Consider the following 26938-nt stretch of genomic DNA (forward strand, 5'->3'; position numbering starts at 1 on the left):
AAGCAAAACAAAAAAGGCCTCACACAGTTACCTTGGTGAATTATGGCTCCTGGAGGGCTTTCTGCTACCAGACATGGAGGCAGCCCTTAACTTACTTTATCCCAGTTCAGCCTCCCAACAACCCCTGGGGTAGGTGCCATTATCATCTCGACTCAACAGAAGAGGAAACTGAGGCCCAGAGAGCTGAGGTCGCAATCCCAAGGTCACAGAGCTAGGAGTGGGGCAAATCTGCAATTTGAACACAGGTTCCCAGACCCAGAGCTGTCACTCCAAGCTACTATTCTACTCCTAAAGTCCCCAAAGCCAGACTGGCACAGGGGAGGTGTAGAGGCCAATGTCCTGGGCTGGAGCCGTTGTTCTCATGGTGTCCCTGAGACACCTTGGGTACATTGTACTCTGACTGTTATGGTCATAAGCCCAGAAAAAGGCAGTGGCTTCCTACTGGCCTCCCTGCTGCTCTCCTTGCCCCTTCTGGGCCAATCTCTGTCCAGCAGTGATTATTACTATTACTATTTTTGAGACAGGGTCTCGCTCTGTCCCCAGGGTAGAGTGCAGTGGTGTGATCATGGCTCACTGCAGCCTCAACGTCCTGGGCTCAAGTGATCCTCCCACCTTAGCCTCCCAAATATTGGGGTGACAGGAGTGAGCCAGTGTGCCCGGCCAATTACTATTTTTTATTGTGACTGTGGTATAATACATATAAAATTTGCCATTTTAACTATTCTTTTCCTTTTTTAAATTCAAGAAGAATAAAATATTTTAACCATTTTTAAGGGGTGCAGTTTGGTGGCATTAAGTACATTCACAATGTTGTGCAACCATCACCGTCTAGTTCCCAAACTTTATTACCCCAAACAGAAACTCTGTTTCCCTGAAGCAATAACTTCTCATTTCCCTCGTCCCCTGGCAACTTCTGGTTTACATTCTGTCTCTCTGCATTTGCCTATTCAAGGTATTTCATACACGTGGAATCACATAATAGTTGTCCTCTAGTGACCGGCTTATTTCACATAGTATAATGCTTTCGAGGTTCTTTCATGTTGTAATGTGTGTCAAGACTTTGTTCCTTTTTATGGCTGAATCATATTCCAGGGTATAGATAGACCATGTTTGTTTATCTATTCATTTGATGACAGACATTTAGGCTGTTTCCACCTTTTGGCCATTATAAGTAATGCTGCCATGAATATCTATATGCAGTGATCTGTGTGAGTCTCGGGGTTTTTAATTCTCTCTCTCTCTAGACTATATTTATAGAATATGTATGTATGTATGTATCTATCTATCTATCATCTATCTATCTATCATCTATCATCTATCTATCTAATCTATCTTTCTGTCTGTCTGCCTGTCTGTCTATCCATCCATCCATCCATCCATCCATTTCTTTCTATCTATCTATCTATCTATCTATCTATCTATCTATCTATCTATCTATCATCTATCATCTATCTATCTAATCTATCTGTCTGTCTGTCTGTCTGCCTGCCTGTCTGTCTGTCTATCCATCCATCCGTCCATCCATCCATCTCTATCATCTATCTATCTATCTATCTATCTATCTATCTATCTATCTATCTATCTATCTATCTATCTCTATCTATCGAGAGAGAGACAGAGGCTCGTTCTGTCACCCAGGCTGGAGTGCAGTGGTGCGATCTCCGCTCACTGCAACCTCAGTCTCCCAGGTTCAAGTGATTCTCCTGTCTCAGCCTCTTGAGTACCTGGGACTGCAGATTGCTGGGACTACAGGCACGTGCCACCACATCCAGCTAATTTTTGTATTTTTAGTAGAGACAGGGTTTCACCATGTTGGCCAGGCTTGTCTCGAACTCCTGACCTCAGGCGATCTGCCTGCCTCAGTCTCCCAAAGTGTTGGGATTACAGGCGTGAGCCACTGTGCCCAGCCTTAGGTTTTTAATTCTCTCAGGCATACGCTGAGAAAGCAGTGATGTGGGCAACGTTAAGTCAGAACCTATCACTTTCTTGTGGTGGATCCCATCACGCTTGAATAAAATCCAAGCTGCCCCCATGCCTGGGCTTCTCCTGCCCGACTGCCTTCATTCCCCCACCCTCTCCTCTTTTTCCTCTGCTCCAGCCACTCGGCCTCCCTGCTGCCCTCACAGCCATGCACATGCCTACCTCTGGGCCTTTGCACTGGCTGTTTTCTCTGCCTGTAAACCAGCTGGCCTCAAGTACCCAAGGGACTGAGCCTCCCACTTTAACTCAGGCCTCTGTTCAAATGTCACCTTCCCAGAGGAGTCCTTCCTGACATCCTTGTTCAAAACAGTGTAGCTCCCCTTCCTTCCTCTTTCTTTCTTTCTTTTTCTTTCTTTCTTTCTTTCTTTCTTTCTTTCTTTCTTTCTTTCTTTCTTTCTTTCTTTCTTTTTCTTTCTTTCTTTCTCTCTCTCTCTTTCTCTCTTTCTTTCTTTCTTTCTTTCTTTTTCTTTTTTTTTCTTTCTTTCTTTTTTGAGATGGGGTCTCACTCTGTTGCCCTGGCTGGACTGCAGTGGCACAATCATAGCTCACTGCGTCTTCCTCCACCTCCTGGGCTCAAACAATCCTTCCATTTCAGCCTCCCGCTAGTTGGAACTACAGACACACTGAAGCTCTTTTCTTCCTGGCACTCCCTTCCATCTGAAGGTGTCATTCATGTATTTGTTTTTCTTGCCCCCTAGAATGTCAGTGTCGGGTGAATCCTTGCATCTCAAGGCCTGGCCCAATGCCTGGCACGAGGGACGCACTCATTAAATATTAGGATGAACCATTTTAATTTGTTGATATTTGACTGGTTTTGATCTTTAAAAATGGCAATTTCAAGTGTTCCTACCTAATCTTGAAAGAATAAGTGAATAAACGAACGAATGCATTTTTCTTCTCTGTGCCTCTGCCCTCTTGCCTACAAGGTGGGGTCAATGATTGCAGGATGAAAGTCCTGGGGAAACAGGAATGTCAGGCCCAGGGGCAGGGACTGGAGGTCAGCCCCCCAGCGAGGCTGCTGCTGCCCCTCTGTGCCAGAGAAGGGGGCGGCCGGGCGTCTGGGAGGCCCTGCGGCTGGAGATATGGGCATGATGAATGGATGGTGCAATAGGTCCTAGGAGGAGAGGGAATGGATAGGAATGACACTATTTAGCTGAGGAATGACCTCCTGACACTCTTCAAATAAATGCGGGCTTGTTATAGAGATGGGGAGGCAGCTGCCGCCGCCGCCGCTTGTGATTCTGGTATACAAGAACAAAACGGACTGGCAGTGCATGTGCATGCGTGTGTGTGTGTGTCAGGGTGTGTGGGTGTGTGCCAGGGTGTGTGGGTGTGTATATGAATCTGTGTGCATGTGAGGTTGTGTATCTGTCTGTGTCAATCTGTGTGTGTTTGCATGGATCTATGTGTGTCTCTCTGTGTTTGTCTCCTTTGTGTGTCTGTGCATGTGTGTCTGTGTGTTCTTTATGTAGATGTGGAAGAATGGGTTGTTGTAAGGGTGTCTCTGTGTGTATGTGTCTATCTTTATGCAGGTACGTGTGTGTGTCTGATTGTCTGTCTGGCTTTCTGAGTCTGTTTATCTGTGTTTGTGTGTATGTTTATATTCATGTGTCTGTCTTTGTACATGTCTGTCTTTGTATGTGTATGTCTATCTGTCTCTGTTACATGTCTGTCTGTCTCTGTGTGTGCCTGTCTGTCTCTGTGTATGTGTTTGTCTCTGTGTATGTATTTGTGTGTGCCTGTGTGTCTGTCTTTGGCGTGCCTGAACATAAGAGCCACCTGGATTCATGAAAGAAGCTTTCCTGCACCTCCAGAGCTGTCCACTTTCCATTTAAGTTCCAGCTATGAAACCTTCACTGGCTGAGCATCTACTATGCACCAGGCACTGCACTCGGAGAGTAAAACCAAAAACAGAGCACCTGGGGATAAAGAACTCACTGTGCCCCTTGGATTCAGACGAACACGTAAAGGGAACGACAGGCAGTAATTAACCACTAACGGGGTGTCTCAAGAACTTCCTGTGGCTGTTTGAAAATCTCATTTCCGCTTTTATGAAGTGAATGCTATCATTGTTCCCACTTTGCATGGGGGAAGCTGAGGCACAGAGAGGGCAAGTCACTTGTCCAAGGACACACAGCAAGTTGATGGTGAGATGGGGAGTTGGTCAATCTCTAGGACTCACATTCTTTTTTATTTACACTGAAGATCTTTATTGATTGACAGTAAAAGCAATCATTTGGGAGAATTAATTTTTTTTCTTAATTTCCAAGCCTCTCTTGGTTTTCAAGGAGAGTTAAAAAATACTCCAACCTACCCCTATGTCAGGTCATAAAGTCATACACAACCATCCCGAGGGCTGCCTGGGTGCCTGCTACTCACAGACAGGAGGGATGAGAGACCAGAGGGCTAGGGAGGCCAGGGGAAGGGCCCCGCCATACCACTGGCCAGGCAGCATCTCTAACAGGTGATGCTGGGGAGGAGTGCCAGGTGGAGCATGTCAAGAAAGCCCTTTGAGAAGGAGGGCCAGACCTGACCAAATGCTTTGGCCAGCGGGATTTAATCAAGTGCAGGCAGGAGCTCAGGAGGGTGAGCAAAGGGCCTTGTCTCTCACAGTGTGGTCCGAGGACAACCTCCATCAGTGTCACCTGGGATTCGGGTTAAAGATGTAGATTCCTGGGTTTGCTGTAGGCCTACAGAAGCAGTTTCTACAGCAGCAGTTTCTCTCAAGGTAGGGCCTATGAACCTGAATCTTTTAAAGGGCTTCAGATAATTCTCTCTCTTTTTTTTTTTTTTGAGACAGAGTCTCACTCTGTTGTCCATGCTGGAGTGCAGTGGCGCCATCTCGGCTCACTGCAAACTCCGCCTCCTGGGTTCAAGCAATTCTCCTGCTTCAGCCTCCTAAGTAGCTGGGATTACAGGCATGTGCCACCATGCCCAGCTAATTTTTGTATTTTTAGTAGAGATGGGTTTTTTTTTACCATGTTGGCTGGCCTCAAGCAATCTGCCTGCCTCGGCCTCCCAAAGTGCTGGGATTACAGGCGTGAGCCACTGCACCTGGCCTTCAGATGATTCTTATACTCACTCGTATTTCAAAACCACAGACATTTGGGTTGCAAGGCGAAGCTGGAGGGGAGTAGGTAGTGCCAGATCACAGATGGGCTTGAACACTGCTACACTTGGACTTTGTTCTAATGGCCATAGGGAGCCATCAGAGGTGTTTGAGCAGGGGAGGAACTGGTTTATTTCTCCAGTGGCACAGTGAAGGCTGATTGTAAGGAAATAAGATAACAGGCAGAGAGAACTGATATCAGACATTGTACAATAACCCATGTAAGAAATAGTAAGGCCTGAATTTGGACAGGGAAGTCTGGGGAAGGGGCAGAATGTCACTAAGCGGCTTATTTGTGACATTGGCGAAGTTGTGGAATGTCCTCCTTGCATGGAGGCCAGGGCTGGGGGGCAAATGTCTTGACATTCCAATGTAGAGCTGTCTTCTAGGTTTAGATTTATGCTCTGAATTTCACCAAACCAGAGAAGGCTTCCTGGAGGAGGTGATGTCATCACCAGAGCTCAGTGAGTGGCAAAGCCAGGGAGAAAAGAAATGGGGTTTGGGGAGAAATGGTCCAGTGTTCAAAGCCACTCCATCCTAAGGGGCTTCCTGCATCCAGGGCATTGCTGATTTCTCCACAGAGAGTTCCAGGGACCCCTCCTGGGTGTGTGTCCTCCATCAAGACGTGGAGAAAGTTGATTAGTGTGGGAGGCAGCCAGGACTGGCGTTTCTAATTAACACTCAGGCAGGGAGAATGCCTCTTCTTCCAGAATCTGTATTCAGCTGATTGAATATCAGGGCTGGGGCTAAACTATGAATCGTGTGTCAAAAAATAAAGCCTGTGCTCTCGGCTCGTTAAAGGAACAGCGTCCCATTTTCAGTTCTCTGCTTCTCCAACAGCCTGCCTGGACAGGGAGGAGGACCCATGAGATGGAGACCCCTGGAGCTGGGTGTGAGGCCTGGGGGCGGCTCCAGGCAGGGATGAGAAGGGAGAGGCATTTGGGGGATGAAGAGATCAGGCTCGGATGGAGAAACCCCAGAGGAAGATGGAGGAGAACCCCAGATGGGTTTTTGGGAGCTACTAGGTTCAGGAGGAGAAGGAAAAGAAACGGGCCGTAAAAAGAAAAAGGGAGCTTGCTATGGCAGGGGAGAGAGAGAGAGAGGGGGCGAGCAAACACAGGTTCATTAATCTGTAGTTCGTCTGCCTTTTCTGTTAGGAGGATGAACTTGATGAGTTAATTAAGTCGCAGTCTGTAAAACCAGTTTATTTGCATAGCAAACTCCTGGGCCAGTGTGCTGTGAGTTGAGTGTGTACCAGCAGACAATTCGGGGGAAATTACAGCCTCATTAATATGCTAATCTGGTTGCAGGCCTGGAACGGAGTTTTGGGTTGGTGGTGCTCGGGGGTGGTGGGTGTTTGGTTGCTTAGCAACCCTTTTCTCCAGGTAACCCTTCTCTGGCTTGCCCTTGATATCCCCAAAGGATTGCAATGTGGAAGACGAGGTAAGCAGGGAAAGCATTCTGTTGTCACAGAACAGTGAGCAAAATAAAAGGCAAACACACACACACATTCACACGCACAGCCACATTATGCCGGTGTCTCTACAAACAGGCTCGGGGAGGGGGCAGGGGAGGCTGTGTGGGTGCAATAGACAGACACCAACATGCAAAAGCACAGTGTGTGGAGTCTGTGGCAATAGACACAGAGATGGTAACACCCTCCAACACACACACACACACATGCACACACATACTTGCATGTGGATGCAAACACAATTGGTGCATGGGTTTTGTTTAACAAATAAACCTGCACAATGGGATACTCAGCCTCTGCAATAATGCATACTGTTTGTACTACCCCCATCACACACACACACACACACACACACACACTCAGAACCTGTGTGTGAAGTCTTTCCCAATAACACAATAGATGCAAATGCACTAAACATAGTCATATGCAGATTCTGTAAATGATTAATAATCAACTGTAAAATGCACAGACAAACACACATACACATTGCACAGAGCTTGCACAAATAGGCTCTGGAGAAAATGACAGGTAGGTGTGTGCATATGTGGACACACAGAAACATACATGCACCATATATGACACTGATGCAAAAAGACATTGGGTGTAGTATGCATGGACACAGAAACAATGCATGACAAGGTCTAGTGAGAGTCACTTGGTTAGATTCAACACACACACAGAGGCATGCAGCAGAGAGCTCACAGTTTCAGAGTCCTATCCCTTTTCCCTCTCCCTTGTTTCTTCTGAACTAAGCCTACTTTTTATATCACACATTCCTGCTGCCTCTCCACATTCCCAGGCTCAGTGACTGCCCCCATCCATGCTTTGCCCAACCCTTTGTCCCTTCCTTACCCACCTGGTTGCAGCACTGTCTTCTCAGGCTCATGTGTATCTGACAGGCAGCACCAAAGATAGCCAAGCTTCCCCAGAAAGATCAATGTATGGGACTCAAGGGCATTAATGCCTTACCTTGCCATAAATAAAAGAACCACGCCCAGACAGTCTTACAGGTGAGTTGTATAAATGTTAAGAAGCAGATAACTCTTGTATTAGATTTTTCCAGAAAAATAAAACAAAAGGAAAGCTGTCCAACTCGCAATTTTGACAATAAGCCTAGGCAAGAGAATACAAGAAAAGAATCACCAGTAATTGGAGAAATGTTTATGAAAACCTCAATGACTTACTATGGTATTCCTATCCAACTGGTAAAAATCAGAACATTGGGGCATATAATACCAAGAGCTGGTGAGGACATGGAGAAATAAATGTCCTGATGTGTGCTGTGGGGTATTGCCTGGAGCAGCCAGTTTGAGGAGTGGTTAGCCAGTATTTTATGATGTTAAATATTTGCAGACAGCATGCTCCAGAAATTCAATTCTTGGGTAGGAACTGCAGAGAAACTCTCAGATATATAAGAAAACATGCATGAAACATGCATGTTCATTGCAGCAGTGTTCATACTGGCAAACAGGCAAACTGATGGTCCATCATTAGGCAAATGGATAAAGAAAACAAGGTAAAGAGAGGTGTTCAAGATCGTGCAGCAGCAGAAAGACCAAACTAGAGCTACACATAACACCATGGATGACCACAAAAATATGGTATGTGAAAAAGTATGGAACAGAATAAGACTTGTAAAATCAATATCATTTGTGTAAATTAAAAATAGTAATACTGTTTATCAACAGTTGACTGGATGGACAAATTGCATACAGTGGAGTACTATGCAGCAATTAAAAGGAACATGGTGTTGATTTGGGTAGTGATACCGGTGAATCTCAAGAGCTTCATGCCAAGTGAAAGAAGCCAGGCCCAAAAGAGTCCCTATGATAGGATTCCATTTATAGGAATGTCGAGAATAGTCAAAACTGATCTATGGGGACAGGAAACACATCAAAGGCTCCCTGGATTGGGGGGTGGGGGTGGGGGAATTGACTCCAAAGAGATTCGAGGAAACTTTTTCCTGGGGTGTTGGAAAAGTTCTATATCTTGGTTGTGGAGGTTACATGAGTGTATACATTTATCAAAACATATCAAGCTGTACCCTTAGAACAGATGCATCATTTGAATATAAATTAGTCTCAATAAAGTTTATTTAAAACAATTATTTTGTTGTAAATAATGAGATATAAGATAATACTGTAAAAATTTTAATGATATCTATCTCTATATCCATCATCTGTAATCAATTCTATCAATCATCTATAACATATAATCTATCAATCAATCACCTATAATCCATCATCAATCTGTAGTGAGACCCCATCTGTATGAAAAATAAAAAAATTAGCCCGGTGTGGTGGCACATGGCTGTAGACCCAGTTACTTGGGAGGCTGAGGTGGGAGGAGCACTTGAGCCCAGGAGTTTGAGGCTGCAGTGAGCTGTGATCGCATCACTACACTCCAGCTGGGATCACAGTGAGAATCTGTAAAATAAAATAAAATAAAATAAAATAAAGTGAAATAAAATAAATCTATCTGTCATCTATGATCCATCTTTCTATCACCTATCTATCATCTATGTATCATCTATATTCTATCTATTTGACACTCATAAGTGCCTGTAGTGGGAAGGAAAATGAAATTGTGAATGGGCAATTGTGGTAGATTGGGTCATTGATCATCATTCCCAGCCCTTCTCTCCCTCCTTGTTATAGAATTATACTTCTCCACCTTTGCCAAGTCTTCAGTGTGTGTATGTGGTAGTTCCCTGCCCCTTCCTTGACCTTGGACTTGGCCAACTGACTTTTGGCCAAAGGAATGTTAAAGGATGGGACACAACCAGAGGTTTTCAATGTGCTTGTGGGGTTTGCCTTGCTCTCTTAGCTTTTATGATCCCCCATGATAAGCTCATGCCCCAGGCAGCCACTTCCCCTTTAGTCTGGGCCCTGTGGAGCAGACCTGGGCCCTCTAGGAATCCTGGAGCGGAGCTGAGCTGACCCAGCTGGGCCCAGTCCGGATCAGCCAAACCACAGCCAACCCACAGGCTCACATGTGTGAAAAAAAACCTGACAAACATGTTTATTGTTGTAAGCCTCTGGGGTTTTGAGGTTGTTTGTTCTGCAGCATCAATGCAGTAAAAGCTGACTAATACAGGAATAAAGGGAAAAATAATACTAAAAAAAAAAGCAAAAGAGGAGCCTTGCCTGAATAAATGACAATAGCATGCGCTATGAGTTGAGGAGAGAATTATCTTAATTCCAGCACCTAGGGTTAGAAAGGAACCAACCCATCCACTCACAAACTCCCTACGCATCTGCAGGGCACCTTACACATGCCTGTAATCCCAGCTATTCGGGAGGCTGAGGCAGAAGAATTGCTTGAACCCGAGAGGTGGAGGTTGCAGTGAGCACCACGCACTCCAGCCTGGGCAACAGAAGAGTCTCAAAATAATAATAATAATAATAATAATAATAATAATACAGCCATGAACAAGTCTGCCCTCATGGGTTTCCTAGAGCTTCTGTTCTAAGAAGAGAAATGGTCAATATACAAATAATGTTGTATATAAAAAATGTTGGCAAAACAACCAGCCCCAGATTCCAACTCTCCTTATCTGAAACTGGGGAAACCCCACCTTCCTTCCTTCATCCTGGAGTGCTTAATTTTAGAATCTCCCACAGTTAGAAAAGAATTTAATTTACCCGCATTGCTCTGGTCCCCCGACGTGATTCTGCAGTTTCTAAAAACTGCTCCTTCACACTCTCAGGGCCTGTGCCAAGGTTGTTCCTCCTGCCCAAAACACTCTTCCTGTGGCGGAACCTTATTTACCCCTCAAGACTCAGATCAAATGGGCACTCAGAAAATATTCGTTATAGTAACTTTCTGCACATGCTAGGCTTGTACTCTGCTAAGTGCTTCCCATAAATCATCTCACTTCATCTTCATAAGAACTTCATAAGATAGGTGCTATTGCTGTCTCCATTTTACAGATGAGAAACTGAGGCTCAGAGAGGTTAAGCAACTTGCCCTTGGTCACACAGCCATCCAGTGATAAAAATCTATGAGTCTGGCCAGGCGTGGTGGCTCACACCTATAATCCCAGGACTTTGGGAGGCCGAGGTGGGCGGATCATGAGTTAGGGAGTTCGAGACCAGCCTGACCAACATGGTAAAACCCCGTCTCGACTAAAAATACAAAAATTAGCCAGATATGGGGGCACGTGCCTGTAATCCCAGCTACTCAGGAGGCTGAGGCAGTAGAATCGCTTGAACCCGGGAGGCGGAGATTGCAGTGAGCCAAGATCACGCCACTGCCCTCCAGCCTGGGTGACAGAGCGAGACTCCGTCTCAAAAAAAAAAAAAAAAAAAAAAAAAAAATCTATGGGTCTGATGTCAAAACCTTGGTCCAAAATCAAAGAACTTTGATCCTAGATTTTTTTTAGGGTGTCCCCTCTGTTGGATGTCTCTGCTCTTCCAAGAAGGCAGCAGGAGGCAGGGAGATTGTTCTGTGATGGAAGCCTTAATGTGCTTGAACCTGAAAACATCACCTTGGGGAAGGGCTTTGTCCCTTAAGAAATTATAAATATTTCATTTTCCCTCTTCTCTCCCGCCTTGTCAGCCCCGAGATGGAGTTATCGATGGGGCCTGGGTGATGGACAGATTGGCGGGGTTCTGTATTGATGAGTTAATAGATTGTTGGCTCTTTTTTCCACTCTCTGAAAAAAAGAAGTCTTGACAGCTGTTTTCGCTGTCGTCGGGGTGGGTGGAGGCTGCCGCGGAAGGTGATAGAAAGTAAGGTCTTAGTTGGGGGGGTTGGCATCGTTAGACAACCCTGTCAGCTCGACCTTGAACATTGATCCTGAATCCAACCACCTCCCACTCTCTCTGCTGCAGCCCCCCGGTCCAAGACCCCCTCATCTCCTGCCTGGGTCATGGCAGAAGGCTCCTCACTGGCCTCCCTGCTCCTGTCCTCACCCCTCAACCCATCCTGCATCCAGTAGTCAGAGGCACCATTTCAAAATATAAGCCAGATCCTGCCACTGCTCGGCCCCAGACCCTCAGATGGCCCCATCGCATCTGAGGCCCAGAGCCCTTACTGCAGTGCCAGCACTCTCTGCCCTCATGCCCTCCTCTGTCCTTTCCTCTCTTTTTTCTAGCCATGGTCTGTGAGGTCCTTCCATTCCTCAAACTCTCCAAGCGTGGCCTCGTCTTTGGGTGTTTGCACCTGCCATTCCCTTTACTGGAATGCTCTTCCCACGGATGCCCCTCAGCCCCCAACTCATGTCCTCATTTCACGTCTCTGTCCGAATGGCCCCTGCACAGAAGCCTTCCCCGACTACCCTGCATAAATACCCCATTCCCCTCTAGTTCCTCCTCCAGGTCTGTTTTTCTGCACAGCACTTACCACTTCTTGATGTTACTTACAGTTATTTATTTGCATGTTGACCATTTCTCTTCTTAGAACAGAAGCTCTAGGAAACCCATGAGGGCAGACTTGTTCATGGTTGTATTATTATTATTATTATTATTATTATTATTATTATTATTTTCAGACTCTTCTTTTGCCCAGGCTGGAGTGCGTGGTGCTCACTGCAACCTCCACCTCTCGGATTCAAGTGATTCTCCTGCCTCAGCCTCCCGAATAGCTGGGATTACAGGCATGTGCCACCATGCCTGGCTAATTTTTTATATTTTAGTAGAGATGAGGTTTCAGCATGTTGGCCAGGCTGGTCTGAAACTCCTGACCTCAGGTGATCCGCCCATCTCAGCCTCCCAAATTGCTAGGATTACAGGCGTGAGCCACTGCGCCCAGATAGACTCAGATTTTTATCACTGGATAGCTGTGTGACCAAGGGCAAGTTGCTCAACCACTGCGCCCGGCCCATGGCTGTATTCTTATTACCTTGAACAAGGCCAGCAAATTACAGTCTGTGGATAAAGCCTGCTCACAGGCTTTTGTAAATAAAGTTTTATTGTCACACAGCCATACCTGTTCATTTCTGTATGATGTACAGCTGTGTTTGCTGTGCAATTGCAGAGCTGAGGAGTTGTGACAGAGACAGGAGGGCTTGCAAAGCTGAAAATATCTACTATCTGGCTCTTTACAGAAAAAGTTTACTGACCCTGGCTTAGAACAATGCCTGACAGAAAGCAGGTTTTCAGTATTTATTTATAGAATGAATGAATGAATATGAGATCTAGTATGTTTTAAAAACCAGACTGACCAGCAGGTCAAATGACCAGTCACTGCAGCCATATGCAATTTTTGACCATTGAGGAAATGTTCTTTTTCAGGAGGACTCTCCTGTCCATCAGAACTCTCTCAGTTGCAAATAATAAGAAATCTAACTTGATTGGCTTGAGCCAGAAGAGGAAATTTGTTAGCTCATGAACTGAAAAGTCTAAGGTAGACTACTTCAGGCACAGTTGGATCCAGGGGCTGGTCCTCCCAGGTTCAAGGCCAGAGAAAGGGAGAGTCTCTCCTCTTCCTGGGAGCATGTCTTTGGGTTAGCTGGTTAGCTTTCAGAGCCTCAGTTTTCTATCTGTAAAGTGGGAGGAATAGTGGCCCTGCCTCAGAAGGTAGCTGCAAGGGTGAAATGAGTCAATCCAAGTGAAGTGGGCTGGATTTTATTTTATTTTTATTTATTTATTTTTGAGACAGGGTCTGACTGTGTCACTCAGGCTGGAGCTCAGTGGCACGATCTTGGCTCACTGCAACCTCTGCCTCCCAGGCTCAAGCCATCCTCCCCCCTCAGCCTCCCGAGTAGCTGGGATTGCAGGCATGCACCACCAGCCTGGCTACTTTTTTGTAGAGATGGAGTTTCACCGTGTTGCCCAGGCTGGTCTAGAACGTCTGAGCTCAAGTGATCCGCCCATCTCAGCCTCCCACAAAGCGCTGGAATTACAGGAATGAGGGACTGTACCCAGTCTGGGCTGGATTTAAAAATATTCACTTGTGAATCCCCAGAACCTGTGAATATGTAACTTTACATGGCAAAAGGCATTTTGCAGATGTGATTATATTCAGGATCTTGAGATGGGGAGGTGATCCTGGATTATGTGTGAGCCCAGTGTCATCACAAGGGGCCTTCTAAGAGGGAGGTGGGAGAGTCAGAGTTAGAGAAGGAGATGTGATGATGGAAGCAGAGGTCGAGAGAGAGAGAGAGAGCTTGGTGAGCGAGAAGATGCTGGCTTTGAAGACAGATGAAGTGGCTACAAGCCCAGGAATTCAGGAGGCATCAAGAATCTGGAAAAAGCAACGACATGGATTCTCCCCTAGAGCCTCCAGAATGAATGCAGCCCTACCAGCAACTTGATTTTAATCCAGTGAGACCTACGTTAGCCTTCTGACCTCCAGAACTGTAAGATAATACATTTTGCGTTGTTTTAAGCCACTAAGTTTGTGGCAATTTGTTACAGCAGCAAGAAGAGGCTAATACAGCAGGTAAGGCACTTATCACTGTGTCTGGCGTGTAGTAAGCCCTTTGTAGACACGAGCTTCTATCATTATTGGTTAGATGTTATTAGATGTTACAATATTCCCCACCTGTACCATTCTGGCTCCTCTTGGATCAGCTGAGCTATCTCAGACGGAACCCTAGGGTCATTCCCAGTCCCTGAAACTGTGTGACATCCCCAGGAGGTGCCAGGATTGGGGTTGGCTTCCTAGGAGATTCGTCTGGGATCCACAGCTGACCTAGATCTGCATGGGGTCTAAAAGCCATCTCCCGAGTCCCCAGCCAGTGAGCTTTCCTTCAACTGGGCATCTCCATCACCTCCCTCCCTACCACATTATCCCCTTTAATCCCCTCCCCACCAAGGTATTTTTAAACCACTCCCTTTTCTACTCCCTATTGATCCTCAACCTGTTGCTCCCCAGAAGCAATTTGTGTCAGGGCCCAATACATTCACCAGGTCTTTTGTCACCGTCTCTCCTTTGCTCATTGAGGTCAGCAGCAGGATTCCAGGCTGGCCAAGGTATAATCTCCGGCTCCTCCAAGCAAAAGCTCTCAGTGGTTCCATTTCCTGACGGTGGAATGTTCTCTCATTTCAGCATAAGGGGCCATCCTTCTGTCATTTTGGCTGAAGGCTGGTCCCCAGAAACAGCTACAAAGTCCTGTGTCCTTGTGCTCATGGGATCCGGGCAAGAGATAGCTTCTGCCACCCTAGCCTCAGCAGGGGAGGAAGCTGCCTGCAGGGGCTGCCTGAATGGGATGCTGTTTACATATAAGTTTATTTTATTTATTTCACATTCACGTACATGGCCCTTAGTTTGTACCAGGCATCATGTTTTAAGTGCTGCCCACAGATTAACTTAACTTTCTTTTCTTTATTTTTATAATTAAATAAAAATTGTATAGATTTATTGTATACAACAGGATGTTTTGAAATATGCATACTTCGTGGAATGGTTTAATTGAGCTAATGAATAGCTTACTTAATTTTCATAGCAACCCGGTGGGGTCTGTGTGATTATTCTCTCCATTTTTAAGTGGGGAAATGGATGCACAGAAAAGTTAAGTAGCTTTTGCCCAAGGTCACATAGTCAAGGTGGAGCTGGGGTTTGAACCCAGGCAGGCTGTGTGACAGTCACTACCCTATGTGCCTCTCAATCCATGGTAACAAGAGTTCTTTTCTTTTCTTTCTTTTTTTTTTTTTTTTGAGACAGATTCTCAATCTGTCACCCAGGCTGGAGTGCAGTGACGCGATCTTGGCTCCCTGCAACCTCCGCTTCTGGGTCCAAACGATTCTCCTGCCTCAGCCTCCTGAGTAGCTGAGACTACAGCCGTGTGCCACCACACTTGGCTAATTTTTGTGTTTTTAGTAGAGATGGCATTTTGCCATTTTGGCCAGGCTGGTCTTGAACTCCTGACTTCAAGCGATCCACCTGCCTGGGTCCCCCAAAGTGCTGGGATTACAGGCATGAGCCACTGTGCCCAGCCCCGTTTCTATTTGTCTTCCCACCGTCATTCTTTCCTCTCCTATACTGACCCTGCCTCCTCCATCCTGGGGTGGGGCGTGACTTTAAGCCCTTAATCTGGAGCCAGCTGCCTGGGACTTGAATAATGTTTCTCAGCCTTGTCCCTAACACTGCCATTGTCATTTTACAACCTGCCCATTGATCCCTTGATCTTTACAATGACTCCTGGAAGGAGGTGCTGTCATCATCATCCTCACCCCCACAGGATATGTTGAAGAACCTGAGATGAAATCCAGGCTCTGAGAGGAGAGGTTGCTGCTAGCCCAAGGCCACCCAGTTAGGAAGCCGCTGAGATCCCTGGCATTCTGGCTCCAGGGTGGACCTGGGCTGTGGTGTCCCTGTAGTAGGGGATGGTCAAATTTCTTCGGGCTGCTGTAACAAATGCCACACACTGGGTGCCTTAGGATAACAAACATGTATTGTCTCACAGTTCCAGAGGCTAGAAGTCCAAAGTCAAAATGTGGGCAGGGCCATGCCTGCTGGGAAGACTCTAGGGGAGGATCCTTCCTGGCATCCTCCAGTGGGATTCTGGTGGCCGCTGGCCATCCTTTACGCTCCTTGTGGCTTCATCACTTCAAGTCTCCATCTTCACATGATGTCGCTGCTATATCTCCTCATGTCATCTTCCCTCTGTGCATGTCTGCCCCTGTGTCTGCCTGTATGTCCACATTTCCCCTTTTGGTGGTGGCTCATGCCTGTAATCCTAGCACTTTGGGAGGCCGAGGCAGGCAGATCTCTTGAGAAGCTCAAGAGTTTGAGACCAGCCTGGGCAACATAACAAGACCTCTTCTCTACCAAAAAAGAAAAAAAAAGGTGTATATATAAAGATAAGGGTACCAGCATATTGTATCAGAGCCGACACTAAGAACCTCATTTTAACTTTTTACTTGACTATCTCTGTAAAGATCCAAATGAGGTCACATTTTGAGGTCCCGTGGATCAAGACTTCAACATGCTGTTTTGGGGTATGCACTTCAATTTATAATAGTGATGTTGTCACTTGGGGCAGGAAGGATGCTTCCAAGCAGCCCTAGAACCCAGGATCTTTCCTTCCCAGGAAAGGGATCGATGGAATTCTAATCACTGGAACTTTGTATTCCTTCATCAGGCAGCTTGTCTGTCACTGTGTTTCCCATGAGACTGTAAGCTCTTTGAGGACAGGAATGTGTCTCCCCAGTGCCTAGCATTCAGCAGGCACTCAATAAACACTTGAGCGAATGAAAGAATAAGTAAATGCAGTGCCACCTCCCAGTTCTTCCGTACACCCAGGGCCAAAAGGCAAACTGATTTGTCCAAAGTCTTGAATCTGTGGCTGAGCTGTTAGCATTTCAGCATCACAGAAACCCCTCTGCCCAGCTGCCAGCCCAGCAATGGTGAAATTATTAGATCCCATTATGAATTGGATTTTAATCTCCTGTAAATAGTCCTGCCATTATAGTGTCATAAGTAGCAATTAGGACCCCCCTCCCTTCCTTCTTGCAGCTGCAGAGACGTTCTGATCTCCCCAGCAGAGTTAGGGGGGCTGCAGGCAGGGTGGGGACTGATGCTTAAGAAATTTACCAGTTTGGACAGATCACAACCAGCCCCCTCCCTTCGCAATCTAGTCACTTGGGGAGGAGCCTCAGGGCAGGATTTGAGAGGTTGGCAGGGGTGAGGGGGCATCTAATGGAATGAGCCCGGGAGTTGCTCTTTGGTATGAAATGAAGCTTCTAAGTCAGCGTTTCTTAGGGATGGGTCCCGTGCCAGGGTTTTGGAAGAATATGACCCAATATCCCACTTGATATACCAGGTGGGTGTGCAACGTGCAGCTCTTCTGTCCATGCCTGGATGACCCTATCATCTGCTACCTTCCAGCTGACCTCATCTTCCTCTCCATCCCTCCAATCTCTTTTCCACATGGCAGCCAGAGATAGCTCCTGTCCACAGAAGCCAAAGATTGGCAGAGGGGGAAACTGAGGCAGAGCATTATTCTGTACCTTTGCACAGAGTCCTGAACAATTGGGCAATTCAGGAAAAGGGGCACTATCTCCCTTTTCTAGTTCTCTTTTGTTCAAGCTCCTCTCCCGGAAACCTCCACCTCTCCCTCCCCCACCCCCCACCCCCCACCCTTCCCGCTCAGATGGGGCCCTGCAGAGCTAGGGGTGGGGCTTGAATGGTGGGGACTCTGCCTGGGGAGGAGGCAAGACCCTTGAATGCAGGAAGTTCACTCTCACTTTCCCCTCTGGCTGGTGACCAGGCTTTCTTCTCTCTGGGCCTCAGTTTCCCTATCTGCAAGTAGGGAGGCAGTTTAAATGCCTGTAAGGTGGAGAGGGAGGGAGTTACTGTGACTTAACCCTCCCTGCAAAAACAAAGCAGAGATACCTTTCATTTTCTGAAGTGTTAGGGGCCCAGGACCAGCGACAGGGAGAGTCCCAGCATCCCAGGGAGACTGCATGGGGCTTTCCCAAACCATGGACAAGAGAAACATTCCTCCTCCACTGCGGCCACCTGGATTTGCATCCCAAAGGCCAGCCCTCCCTGGATAGGGCTAGGCAGGGGTGAAGGGGTTAATAAACAGACTGGCCACCTCTCCCCAGAGGCCCCCACCTCCAGGTGGGGCTGCCCTGACTAACAGAATGAGTTTGGAGGGCTCCATCTGGTCTCCAGTGGGTCTTGCCTGCAGGACTTAGAGTGACTGACAGGTCACAGCAGGCCTGGCTCTGGCTGTGGGACGGTGACCAGGGGAAGGCAGCAGGGAGTTCTGAGCAGATCTAGGGCTGGCCAGGATATCACGTGGAAAGAGATTCTGGGTCCAAGCAGGGGACTCTGGAAGTGGACTTTTAGAACCAAATCTTAGACCACACTTATCAAGGACTCTTGCTCATTCGTTCATTCAACAAACATGCATTTAGCACCTACTATGTGTCAGGTGCTGTGTGAGGCACTGGGAATACATCAGGGGACAAAAGAGACAAAAATCCTGACACTAGTGGCCTTCCCTGCGCGCTTCTCATGGTGTGGCTTCTTTCCATCATCATTATGTTTGTGAAATTTGATCTCATTGCTGACTAATATTCCATTATATGAATAAACCACATTTGATTTTTTTATTCTGTCATGGATGGCATTAAAAGAAAAACCTCAGACAAATGTAAGTTAACAGAGTTTAACTGCCCAAAGAACGATTTGTGAATCGGGCAGTCCCCCAACCAGAATAGGTTGACAGAGACTTTGGTGCTGCCTCATGGTTGAACAAGAATTACGGAATTAAGAAAAAGGAAAGCTACATACAGAAAATGGAAGTGAGGCACAGAAACAGCCAGATTGGTTATACAGCTTGGCATTTGCCTTATTTGAACATGGTTTGAACAGTGGATGACTTTAATGGGCCCAAACTTGGTGAATAGCACAAGACCAGGTTACAGTCTGTTTATACACCAAGTTAGGTTAGTTAGTTCACTATGCACAAAGAGACCTTTAGGTGGAATTTAAAATATATAAGAAGGCAGGTTTAAGCTGCCTTCACCTAATTTAACAAAGGGTTTTGGGTGGTTTCCTATGTTGGGCTCTCTGTCCATCCTTGACTTTGTCTTTGTGCCCACATCTCCCCCTCTACCCATACCCCTGCTTTCCCTAAACCTCCCTGAGGACAGAGATTGGCTGATCAATGGTTATCCATTGACCAGAGCAAAATTGTCAGAGATGTTTGAATCAGAGCAACTCCATCTTGAATAGGGGCTGGGTAAAATAAGGCTGAGACCTACTGGGCTGCATTCCCAGGAGGTTAAGGCATTCTAAGTCATAGGATGAGATAGGAGGTCGCCACAAGGTACAGGTCACAAAGACCTTGCTCATAAGACAGTATGTGGTAAAGAAGCCAGCCAAAACCCACCAAAACCAAGATGGCAACGAAAGTGACTCTGGTCATCCTCGCTGCTCATTATACGCTAATTATAATACATTAGCATGCTGTAAGACACTCCCACCGGTGTCATGACAGTTTACAAATGCCATGGCAACGTCAGGAAGGTACTCTATATGATCTAAAAAGGGGAGGAGCCCTCAGTTCTGGAAATTACCCACCCCTTTCCCGGAAAACTTAGGAATAATCCACCCTTGGTTTAGCATATAATCAAGAAATAACAATAAAAATAGCCAACCAGTAGCCCTAGGGGCTGTTCTGCCTATGAAGAAGCCATTCTTTTATTTATTTATTTATTTATTTTTTGAGATGGAGTCTCACTCTGTCACCCAGGCTGGAGTGCAGTGGCACGATCTCGGCAAACTGCAACCTCTGCCTCCCAGGCTCAAGAGATTCTCCTGCCTCAGACTCCTGAGCAGCTGGGATTACAGGCATGGGCCATCATGCCCAGTTAATTTTTGTATTTTTAGTAGAGATGGGGTATCGCCACGTTGGCCAGGCCGGTCTAGAACTCCTGACCTCAAGTGATCCGCCCACCTCAGCCTCCCAAAGTGCTGGGATTACAGGCATGAACCACTGCGCCTAGCCCATTCTTTTATCTCTTTACTTTCTTAATAAATTTGCTTTCACTTTATGGTTTTGCCTTGAATTCTTTCTTGCACAAGATCCAAGAACCCTCTCTTGGAGTCTGGATCAGGTCCACTTTCCAGTAACAGAATGGGCTTCCCTTTAGGCCGGGCTGTGCTTTCCATTTGCCACAGTCTCCTCCACTCCCTATCGCCCCACACTCTCCAAAGTCGTTCCTTTGCTTTTTCTGCCTGGCACCTGAGGTTACAAGGGGTCTTTAACCCCTGGTGGGGCAGCCAGCGGTGTGGGAGGTTTCCAGGCTGAATACTTCCCCGTGCCCTCTGCATCCACCCATTGTGCCCGGCTCAGGGACCAGCGCACAGAGGGCAGGTTCCTGTGCAGTTCCCAGGCCCAATGTCTCCCAACGTGGAGCAGGAAGAGAAGGGGGATCTAAACAACAGAAGAGGGGGGCATAATTACATAGGAAGAGGCAGCGATAAAACGATAATGGGAGCATTTTGACCCAGGTTAACCAGTTCTGGAGCTGTGAAGTAACTCTAAAACGCGTGATGGAGGCCAAGGGGCCGCCGCCCGGGCTGCAGCTGAAACGGCGCTTTCACAAACAAGACGTAAATTGGATGCAAACATCTAATTAACCTTCTCCCTCAGTTCCCTCCGTAGAGGGGGAGGTGGGCCTCCTAGGGCTCCCAGCGCCTGTCTTCCCTCGGGGGATGGATTTGGGGGAAGGGAGGTGGAGGGGAGGCAGGCGCGAGGGGAGGAAGCCAGGCGTTTTCTTTCTTTTTTCTTTTCTTTCTTTCTTTCTTTAACGGGCTCCCCTCCGGGTAGGGGCTGAGCTAAACCTCCAGCGCGGTTAGTTTTCTCAGGCTTGATCTGAGACCTGCATTCCTGTTTAATAAGCCCCAACACGCTTTGCAAACTCACATTATTCTAGGGCCAGGTATGTGGCCCTAGAATCGGGGGAAATGGAGAGTTTAGGGGGTGTCGTTGTCTTTTTCCCCTTTGGTGGGGATGCGATTCTGCAAAGCCTACTTCTTGTGAAAATTCTCCAGGCCTCTGAGCTCTCGGGACACCGAGCATCCCGGGCCATCGGACGCAGCAGGTGCAAGAGTGCATTCACAGCGGCCACAGCAGGAGCTGGGGCCAGTCGCCACCCCTGAGAGTTGTGTGACCTGGGGAGCCTTAATTAGCTTCTTGGCACTTCATTTATTCACTCAACAAATATTTATTGAGCACCTACTGGGTACTAGGCCCCGTTCTTGCCCATTTAGAAGCTAAAAATAGGTGATGAGAATACAGTAGTAAACAAAACAGATTTCCCCCCAAACCCAAACAAACAACGGCCTCTCCCTGCAAAAAAGCAAAGCTCTGTCCTCCTGGGTCTGTGGGAGTGTGGGCAGTGGGCACCCACATTTTATTCTGTCTCTGTGGGAGAAAGAGAATAAAGGAGACGGTAGCATGGTGTCTGAGAGCTTGAATGCTGAAGTTTGAATCCCAGTTCTTCTACTTATAAGCTGCGTGACCTAGTGCAAGTTCTACATTCTCTATGCTCAGTTTCTCTTCTTTCCTCTCCCTCCCTCGCTCCCTCCCTCCCTCCCTTCCTTCCTTCCTTCCTTCCTTCCTCCCTCCCTCCCTCCATCCCTTCCTCCATCCCTTCCTCCCTTCCTTTTTTTTTTTTCTTTTTTTTTGAGATGGAGTATTGCTCTGTTGTCCAGGCTGGAGTGCAGTGGCACAATCTCAGCTCACTGCAACCTCTGTCTCCTGAGTTCAAGGGATTCCCTTGCCTCAGCCTCCCAAGTAGCTGAGACACGTGCCACCACGCCTGGCTAATTTTTGTATTTTTAGGAGAGATGGGGTTTTGCCATGTTGGCCAGGATGGTCTTGAACACCTGATCTCAGGTGATCCACCTGCCTTGGCCTCCCAAAGTGCTGGGATTACAGGCGTGAGCCACCACACCTGGCCTCTTTTCTTTTTTTTTGGAAACAGGGTCTTGCTTGGTCTCCCAGGCTAAAGTGCAGTGATGCCATCACTGCTCACTGCAGCTTCCACCTTCTGGACTCACACAATCCTCCTGCTTCAGCCTCCCAAGTAGCTGAGACCACACTCAGTTAATTTTTGTATTTTTTGTAGAGACAAGGTCTCATCGTGTTGTCCAGGTTGGTCTTCATCTCCTGGGCTCAAGCAATCCTCTGGCCTCGGCCTCCCAAAGTGCTGGGATTACAGATGTGAGCCACTGTGCCTGGCCAGGATTTTCTTCTTTTTCTTTACTTTTTAAATATTTATATATGGAAAAGCTGAAAAAAATAGTACAAAACTCCCTTATGACCTTAAATGTTAACATTTGCATAGCTTTCTCTCTCTCTGTCTCTGTCTCTCTCTCTTTCTCTCTCTCTCTTTCTCTCTCTCTCTATATATATACACATACACACATAATTTTTTATTAAAACTTTGTAAGAGTAAGTTGCAGACATGGTGCCCCTTTACCCCTAAGCACTTCAGTGTCTGTTTTCTAAAAATGAAGACATTCCTTTATATACTGTACAGTACAATGATCAAAACCAGGAGATTAACATTGATAACATACTATGATCTAATCTACAGACCTTATTCAGATCTCTCTATATGTCCCGATAATGTCCCTCATAGCAAACTGTCTTGCTGGATTGCACGTTGCCTTCAGTTGTCATGTCCTTTAATCTGGATCCAGTTCCTCAGGCTTCAGGTTTTATGACATTGATGTTTTTGAAGCATCCAGGCCAGTTGTTCTGTAAGGTGTCCTTCAATCTGAATGTGTCTGATATTTTCGTGTGATTTGATTCAGGTGGTGCATTTTGTCAGGAATCCCATACTGGTGACACTGTTCTTCTTGGTGCCTCGTATCAGGAGCCACATGGTGTCATCTGTCCCAGAGTGATGTGAACCTGAAGCACTTGCTCAAGGTGGTGCCTGCTAGGTTTTCCTACTGTACATTTATGGTTTTTCCTTCTGTAATTTACAACTGCATTGTCGGGGAGGTGCTTTGAGATGATGTAAATATCTGGTTACTCCTTGGATGTTGACTCACTTGTTTTAGCATAGTTTGATGATTCTTGCCTGAATCGATGACGATGATGATGTTTCCTAAATGCAATTTTCTAACTCCAGTCTTTTTTCTACATTTATTAGTTGGCTTTCTAGTGTAAAGAAGAAAATTCCTTACTTTTAAATTTACATATGTCAGCATAGGCTCATGAACTCTTATTCAATAGATAATCCACTTTTATGATGACTATTTATTTAGTCAACATTTCTTTTTTGAGACAGGGTCTTACTCTGTCTCTCAGGCTGCAGTACAGTAGCATGATCCTAGCTCACTGCAACTTCAAACTCCTGGGCTCAAGTAATCCTCTTGCCTTAGCCTCCCAGGTAGCTGGAACTACAGGTGCAAACTACCATGCCTGGCTAATTTTTAAATTAATTTGTAGAGATGGGGTCTTGCTCTGTTGCCCAGGTTGGTCTTAAGTTCCTGGCTTCAAGAGATGCTCCTGCCTTGGCCTCCCATAGTGCTGGGATTATTGACATGAGCCACCGTGCCTGGCAGATGACTCCAGTTCGTTCCTCCCCTTGTCCTAGATTTGGCCAACGGGAATCGCTTCAGGTTGGTTCCTGTGCCTTTTTTGACGTGTCCTCACCACTCTTTGAGTACCTCTTTACTGTCTTGCACAGGCAGGTGTTTCAGGCTCTCCTTGTGCTGTTCCTGTCACAGCCCTGTAATCAGCCATTTCTCCAAGGAGCCCTGGTTCCTTTTAGCGGGGAATAGTATGTAGATGCCATGATTTGGGTTCCAGGTGTGCTCACTGTTACTGGGGTGTTACTGCATGTGGGCCCTTTCAGCACACTACCTGGGTGCCTCAGTTTCTTCATCTGTTAAATGGGAAACAGTCATCCCTACCTCCTAGACTGTATGCAGATTAAATGAGCCAGTACCTGAAATGTGCTTAGAGCCCTGTCTGACATGTGGACAATGCTATCCAAGTGTTTGTTAGGCAAATAAGAAATACATATAGTGTATTAGATAGTAGTAAGTACTCCAGAGAAAAATGAGCCACAGGGTGCTGCAATGTTATGTAGGATGGCCAAGGAAGGCTTTACTTGGAAGATGGCATTTGAGAAGAGATCTGGGGAGGTGAAGGAGTAAGCCATGCCCATATCTGTGGGGAGCAGGCAGAAGAGACAGCTAGTGCAAAGAAGACCCTGAGGCAGGAACATACCCTGCCTGAAAGTAGATGCCAGCTCCCCGGACTCCAGGGAAACCATATTTTTTATTTTTAAAAATTACTTCTTCTTCTTCTTCTTCTTCTTATTATTATTATTATTATTATCTTAGAGACAGAGTCTTGCTGTGTCACCTAGGCTGGAGTGCAGTGGTGCCACCATAGCTCATTGCAGCCTCAAACTCCTGGCCTCAAGCAATCCTCCCATCTGGGCCTCTCAAAGAGCTGGGATTATAGGCATGAGCCACCGTGCCTGGCCTGGAAACCAAATTTCTAATTGGAGGCACCATATTACTTGGTAGGAGGGTGATGTGGGGGAGTCTGGAAACCAAAAACCAGGCTCAAGAACCTTCAAGGGCCACATCGCTATCACGGATCAAGGGCCCACCCATGGCTGGGACTGTTCTAAGCACTCCCCTTAGATTATCTCACTTAGTCCCCATGACATCCTTGAGAGGGAGTCACTCTCATTAGCCCCATCTTACAGACGACACACTGGAGGCGTAGGCTGAGTGATTTCATTTGGCCAGAGTGCAGCTAGTAACTGGGGGGCGGGGCAGAACTGGACTCCAAAGTCCAGTTCCGAAAGTGGCAAAGAGGCGCGTGCTTCTTTCACACCTCTCCCCTGTTAGGGCCACTTGTCCTGACCATCGGCTGTGCCGGCCTCAGTTTTCCCATTTGCCAAACAGCAGTGCCTCCTTCTTCCCTGGGTGGTGAGGGCTGGACTCAAGCCAGACTCAGAGGCGAGGTGTGCAGGGCCCGGGCTTGCTCCCTCCGAGCAGGGGCGGTGGGCTTCCCGCATGGCTTCCCTGCCGCCGCCCCTCCCCCACGGCCCTTCCGACGGCGCCCCCCTTCCCTCTTTTCACCCCATCTTCCCCAGGGGCAGCCAGCCAGCAAAAAGAGTCCCTCGGCAGCAATGATGAAGATGGATGTGTGATTGATTCCGCCCCCCTTCCCTCTGCCCTTCTGGTAGAAAATTAAAAGACCATTTGTTAAGGGGCGAAAGTCCTCAGGTGCATCCCGAGGCTGGACAATTTGTCTCTGTGAAAAGGACGCTATTATGAGAGAGGCTGGATGCAGGCGGAGGGCGGGCCCGAGGGGCGGCTTGGGAGGGGGAGGCCCGGAGGAGCGAAGGGGCTCAGGCAGGGGTGGGGGGGCGGAGGCCGAGACAATGGGGGAAAAAATAATAAATACATCGGAGCGTGCCAGCCGCGGGGCTCCTGGCTGGAGAGGCGCGAGGTGCAGGGGGGCTGCTTGGGGCTGGAGGAGCTCATGTGCTCGGGCCTCGGAAGCCAATTCCTTTTTCATGACCCTTGTCCAGGACCAGAAGGGTGTCGCCGGGGAGCTCTGCCGCCCTCCATTAGGGAGGGTTTGTAAATGACCCTCTTTAAGGAGCGAGTTTCTCTTTATAGACCTCGGTGCAGAGCGGGGAGAGAGGAGGGGGGCCCTGAGTGAGCCCCCTCCGCCCTCTTGGGGGTCATTAAGTGATTAGAAAGAAGGGGCCGGTTCTCCAGCCGCCATTCAGATGAGGAGATGCATTTGTCACCGGGCGCTATTATTTATTGTTTTTTTTTTTTTTTTTTTTTTTTTTTAAAGGTTGCATTAGGCCCCTCCTGCCATCTCCTGGCTCCCTTTGTGTGTTCCGAGTTCCTTCTGGGGCTGCCTCCTCTTGCATCCCACAGGCAAGGTGCCCTGTTCCTCTTGCACCCACTCTGATCCCACTCCCCATCTTCTCACCGCCTCTCTGTCCACCCCAACGACACACCTGCCCCGTCCCCTTGCTCTGCTCCTTTCTCATGATCTCTCACCCTCCTGTAGGCTCCTGGCACTTGATACCCAACCTCCGTCAGGATATTACGATGAGGACCTGCCCCACCAGCGTGGACCCCGACACCCTGTCTTGCCACAGGGTATTTGTCAAGGTCTTCGTCTTCTCCGCTAGAGGATAGTGGTGGCAGTTTGTGCCTTGCTCTTTTCCAATGCCCAGCACAGTGCCTAGTGCAGAACAGGTGCCCAGTGATGGTGTGTTTCCAAGCACCCCTTGCAAGATTTCATTTGCTGCTTCTGGGAATCAAAAAACATTATCCCCATTGGATGGATGGAAAAACCGAGGCTCACAGAACGAGGCTGAGTTGCACGGATTGTTGGGGGCAGAGTTGGGATTTGAAGCTGGGTCTTGACCCTTCTGATGGAGAAAAAGACATTTGAAGGAATGAAGGGCCATCCAGCCCTGTGATTCTAGAAAGTTCTTTGCTTTGGGAAAGAGAAATCTGAAGCTAACCAGGGGCCAGAGGAACTAATGTCTCCATGTTCTCATCCAAGAGGATGAAACAAGGTGGCCTTTAAAGCCAGCTACTCTGGAGGCCGAGGTGGGAGGATTGCTTGAGCCCAGGAGTTTGAGGCTGGAGTGACTCTGTGTCTAAAAATAAAAATAAAATAAATAAAAGATACTAACCTGAAAATGTCTCTTCCCTGCCATGGCACACTGCATGGGCAGCTGGTCCTCCTGACTTCACCTCCTCTAGCCCCCCCCACATTTTTTCATTCCTCCCTTTCATTTCCAGCCCCTTACTCAGGCCAGTTCCCTTGCCTGGAAGCTCTTCTCCCTCTCTTCGTCCAGCCCTGGGTTTCCCAACTTTGCCTGCACATTAGAATCACCTGGGCATGTGTTTAAAGCTCAGCCCTTAAGCCCCACTGCAGACCAATTGAAGTT

The sequence above is a fragment of the Pan paniscus genome, chromosome 10 (assembly GCF_029289425.2).
Source record: "Pan paniscus chromosome 10, NHGRI_mPanPan1-v2.0_pri, whole genome shotgun sequence".
Lineage (NCBI taxonomy): Eukaryota > Metazoa > Chordata > Mammalia > Primates > Hominidae > Pan > Pan paniscus.